The 5,398-nt window shown below is 40.9% G+C and overlaps 1 protein-coding gene across 1 annotated transcript in view; it reads left to right on the top strand.

Moving 5' to 3' along the window:
• The window catches only part of LOC105827275 (chromosome unknown open reading frame, human C11orf80), a 26,682-nt gene that overhangs the window by 16,210 nt on the left and 5,074 nt on the right, over positions 1–5,398 (top strand). The gene's annotated exons all lie outside the window — the stretch shown is intronic.

Genomic DNA, 5,398 nt, shown 5'->3' with positions numbered 1-5,398 from the left:
ATACAAAATGGAAAAAGAACGGAGAAAAATCAATGAAACCTGGGACTTGGATCAGAGTGGCAATGAAAATAAAATCTAGTGAAAAATAAAAAAATAGACAAAAAAATAAAAAGAATAAAAGAAACTAAACGGTGGTTCACTGAGAAGACTAACAAAATTGATAAACATTTAGCCAGACTAATCAGAATAAAAAGAGAGGGTACAAATTGCCACTATTGGAAATTAGAGAGGTGGCATCAGATATTAAAAAGATTATCAGGGATATTATGTACAACTTTATTGCAATAAATTTGACAGATGATAAATTCCTTAAAAGACATGAATTTAAAGGTTCACTCAAGAAGAAGAAATACTTCTATATGCCTAATAGCTCTGTATCTATTAAAGAAATTGAATTTTTAGTTAAATTCTTACCACAGTATCCAGAATGTAGAAAGAACTCTCGAAACAGAAAACAACCCAATTTTTTGAAGGGGTTAAAGATTTGAACACACACTTCAGAGAAGAAAATACAGATACAAAAATGACAAACATACAGGAAAGGTGCTCAACATCATTAGTCATTATGAAAATGAGAATAAAAACCACAATGAGATACCATTTTATATCCAGTTGAAATAAAAAGACTGACCATACCAATTGTTGACAAGGATGTGGAGGAAATGGAATTCACATACCCAGCTTGTGGGAATGAAAATGGTACAACCACTTTGGAAAACAGTGTGGCTGTTTCTTAAAAACGTAAATATGCCCTTTCCTATGACCTAGGTTTTACACTCCTAGGTATTTACCCAAGAGAAATGAAACCATATGTCCGCACAAAGACTTGTACACTAATGTTCCTGGCACCTTTATTTGTTGTAGCCCAAAACTGGAAACAACCCAATGTCAGTCAACAGGTAAACTACAACAAATTGTAGTATATCTATATATTGCAACACTACTCAGCAATAAATGGAATGAACTGCTGATTCACACAGTGACACGGATGAATCTCAGTGAAGAGATCCAGAAATAAATAAGAGTACATTCTATTTGATTCATTTATATAAAATTCTATAAAATGCTAACTAATCTATAGTTACAGGTGAGTGGTTGCTTGAGAATGAGAGGTGGGAGAGTTGGAGGGAATGATTATAAACGGCAGCAGGAAGCTTTTGAGGGTGTTGGATGTGTTCGTTAACTTGATCGTGGCAATGCTACGTGTCAGAACTTATAAAATTGTATTATGTATATGCATTATATATGCAGTTTACTGTATGTCAGTTGTATCTCAGTAGTTCTTATAAAAAATTATGGACACTGTTTCTAAGAGAATGACTAATAAGGCCTTTAGCACTTCCTCTGCATCGTCTCTCCCCCTCCTACTGCTGCTTGCCTGATTGGATGGGGAAGTTGAGGCACCTAGGAATCATGGCATCTCATGGAGTCGCCCATCCTCCTCTTCAGTGTAACTAGAAAGGCACAGAGCAGCAATAAACCCCTATAAATGCCCCCTTTGCCACACCTTTTTTCATGCTGTATGTACCTTCTAGGATACACCTTCGTAGGAATGTGTTTGCTCTTCCTTTCAGCTGGTTCACCACAAGTACTCTCACCAGCTTCCCTCCAACTTGGAGAGCTGCTGCCCATACCTTGATCAAACAGAACTAAAACCCATTGTATCAGTTTCCTAGGAATGCTGTAAGGAATTACCATAAACTTGATGGCTTAAAAACAACCAAAATTTATTCTTTCACAGTTCTGGAGGCCAGAAGTCCGAATCATGGTATTGGCAGGGCCAGACTCCCTCTCAAGGCTCTGGGGGAGAATCCATCCTTGTCCCTTCTAGCTTCTGGTGGAAGGTGTTCCTTGGCTTGTGGCTTGCATTAACTCTAATCTCTATCTCCAGCTTCACATAGCTTTTCCCCTCTGTCCAATCTCCCTCTGCCTTTCTCTTATAAGTACAGCTGTCATTGGATTCAGGGCCCACTGTAATTCCAGGATGATCCCATCTTGAGATCCTTAATTACATCTGCAAATGTGATGCTTTTCCAAAATAAGCTCACATTCACAGGTTCTGGGGGTTAGGGCTGTGACATATTGTGGGGGGGGCCCTACAGTTCACTACAGCCATCCACATCTTCAGCTTTCTACGGACAGGTTTAGGGTAAGGCATGTGCCATTATCATAGGACCTGGGATATACGGACAGAGAGAGACTCCTTGGGATATAGGAATGTTTCAGCCTATGAAGTCCTTTTGCTTGGGCCTCTCTGATATCTAATCATTTCTCAGAAAGAAATGATGTGACCTCTTTTACCCTACTCTTTTGCTATAATGACAGCTCATAGCCTTAGGGCCATTCATACCCCAGTTAACTTGGCAGATGGCTACTGAACTCAAGGTCTTACCAGTAGTCAAAGGTCTTGGAAGGAAGTAGCATTACTAATCTGTGCCAAGATTTCCACTTTAACCTCCACAAAGATGTTATGAGTTAGGTCTTAGTTTTCTCATTTTATGTATAGATGAGGAAACTGGTTACAGAACGAACTTTCATTATTTGCCCAGAGTCACATAGCCAGTAACTTCAAGGCTAGGATTTGTACTGAGATCTCCTCGCTCTGAAGCCTACTAACATTGTTACCATATGGGATTTTGTTGCTATATAGTACGGGGGCCTAAGCCCAGGGAAGATAAGTGATCCAGGGCCTTGAGTAGAAACTGCTTCTTCCACTGAAGATCATGTTTCCCTCTGGTAATGGCCATGTAGTTATAAATAATTTGTTAGTGGCACAAGAGTGGCACCCAGTGGCTCCAGCTAAAACTACAAGATCACGGAAAACCTCTGGGCCATTCCCTCAGTTTCCATTTCTAAACAGGAAAGGTAGAATCACTGACCTCTTGGTTAATAGAGAATAAAACCATCTATAATTATTATAGTTTGTTGAGAAATGGAAGAAATGAAAGAATGTGTATTTCAAGTTTTATAGAATTTATTCAGGGAAAGGTCGTACAGGAGTAGAGTTTCTTTTTTTAGAGACAGTCTCCTCCTGTTGCCCAGGCTGGAGTGCAGTGGCGTGATCTAGCTCACTGCTGCAGCCTGAAGCTCCTGGACTCAGATGGTTCTCCCAAATCAGCCTCCCAAGTAGCTGGGACTGCAGGCATACAACACCATGCCTGGCTAATTTTTGTAGAGATGGGTTCTCACTATGTTGCTCAGGCTGGTCTCAAACTCCTGGCCTCAATCAATCCTCCCACCTCAGCCTCCCAAAGTGCTAGGATTACAGGCATGAGCCACTGTGCCTGGACTATTTGTCGTTGGGTTTTCTTTTAAAAGAGATGGGGTTTTGCTATGTTGCCCAGGCTGCAGTGCAGTGGCTATTTGCAGGTGCAATCATAGCACACCATAGCCTCAAACTTCTGGGCTCAAGTGATCCTCCTGCCTCAGCCTCCTCGGTAGTTGAGACTACATGTGTATACCACCACACACAGCCAGAAGTGGAGATTTTAAGTCTGGGTGTTGGAACAGAGACAGTGGGCCAAGGAAGGAATGGGCAAGATAGTACTCTAGGGCTGCGGTCCCCAACCCCAGGGCCTTGGACCAGTATACCAGTCCATGGCCTGTTAGGAATCCAACTGCACATCAGGAGGTGAGTGGCAGCTGAGCAAGTGAAGCTTCATCTGTATTTACAGCCACTCCCTGTCACTCACCATTTCCACCCCCCCGCCCCGGGTCTGTGGAAAAATTGTCTTCCATGAAACCAGTCCCTGCTGCCAAAAAGGTTGGGGACTGCTGCTCTAGGACTTAAGTATCACAGATGTGTGTAGGGACTGAGAACTTAAACCCAGAATGAGCAGGAACAGTAACAAGGAGGTAGTTTTCTAGGTGCTTCCCAGGGGTTAAACTAGAATTCAATGTCCCACAGAGTGGTAAATCCAAGGAGGTGTATCCCAAAGACAGGGCTGTCTCATCTGCAGGATCAGATGATGAATCAGGGTGTGCAAGGCTTGCACAGGACTCAGAGCTTTATATCTCAACGTGGGGAATTCCTTGGCAAGACTAATTTCAAGATAGGAGAAAGGTTTATCGATTACATGAGATTTTCCAAGCGCAAGTATTAAAAAAAAGTTTTCTCTCAAAGAAGAAAAAAAAATTTAGAAAATTTCCTAATACCGTTTCTTTCTTCACAACTTTAGGGCCATCTTTGCCCCTTCAACGTTTGTTGGAATGGAATTAACTTTATTAATTAAAGCTTATTTTGGTAAATAATATGTGACGGAATACCTGTTTTTTGAGATAGAATTCATATACCACAGAATTTACCATTTTAAAGTGTCCAATTCAGTGGTTTTAAGTATTTTCACGGTATTGTGCAGCCATTGCCACTAAGTTCCAGAACATACCATAACACCATTATCAGTACCTTTAGCACTTAGTCCCAGTTCCCCTCTCCCTCCAGCTCCTCGTAACCACTAATCTAATTTCCTTCTCTATGGATTTGCCTATTCTGGATATTTCATATAAATGGAACCAGACAATATGTGGACTTTATGTTGCCTCTTTCATTTATCATGTTTCCAAGGTTCATCCATGTTGTAGCATGTAATAGTCCTTCATTCATTTTATGGCTGAATAATATTCCGTTGTATGGATAGCCCACATTTTGTTTATCCATTCACTGGCTGATGAACACTTGAGTTTTTCCACACTTTTTGGCTGTTATGAATAATGCTGCTCTGAACATTTTTGTGTGGACATAATACGTTTGTAATTCTCTTGGGTATGTATCTAGGAGTGGAATTGCCAAGTCATACAATAACACTGTTTTAACTTTTTGAGAAAATTTCTACAGTAGCTGCACCATTTCACCTCCCCACCAGCACTGTATGATGGTTCCAATTTCTCCATTTCCCATCAATAGTTGCTATTATTATTACTGCCATCCTAGTGGGTATGAAGTATTAATAATACCTCACAGTGGCTTTGATTTGCATTTCTCTAATGAATACTGATCTTGAGCATCTTGTCATGTGCTTATTGGCCATTTGTATATCCTCTTTGGAGAAATATCTATTCAAATCCTTTGTCCAGGCTGGGTACAGTGGCTCATGCCTATAATCCTAGCACTCCGGTAGGCCGAGGTTTGAGCTCAGGAGTTCAAGACCAGCTTGGGCAAGAGCAAGACCCCATCTCTACTAAAAATAGAAAGAAATTAGCTGGACAATTAAAAATACATAGAAAAAATTAGCTGGGTATGGTGGCGCATGCCTGTAGTCCCAGCTACCCAAGAGGCTGAGGTACGATTGCTTGAGCCCAGGAGTTTTAAGTTGCTGTGAGCTAGGCTGATGCCACAGCACTCTAGCCTGGACAACAGAGTGAGACTCTGTCTCAAAAATAAATAAATAAATACAATAAA

Source organism: Propithecus coquereli, unplaced genomic scaffold (assembly GCF_000956105.1).
Source record: "Propithecus coquereli isolate 6110/MARCELLA unplaced genomic scaffold, Pcoq_1.0 Scaffold120, whole genome shotgun sequence".
NCBI lineage: Eukaryota > Metazoa > Chordata > Mammalia > Primates > Indriidae > Propithecus > Propithecus coquereli.
The sequence above is the reverse complement of the archived record's forward strand: the minus strand, read 5'-3'. Positions and strand labels throughout refer to the sequence as shown.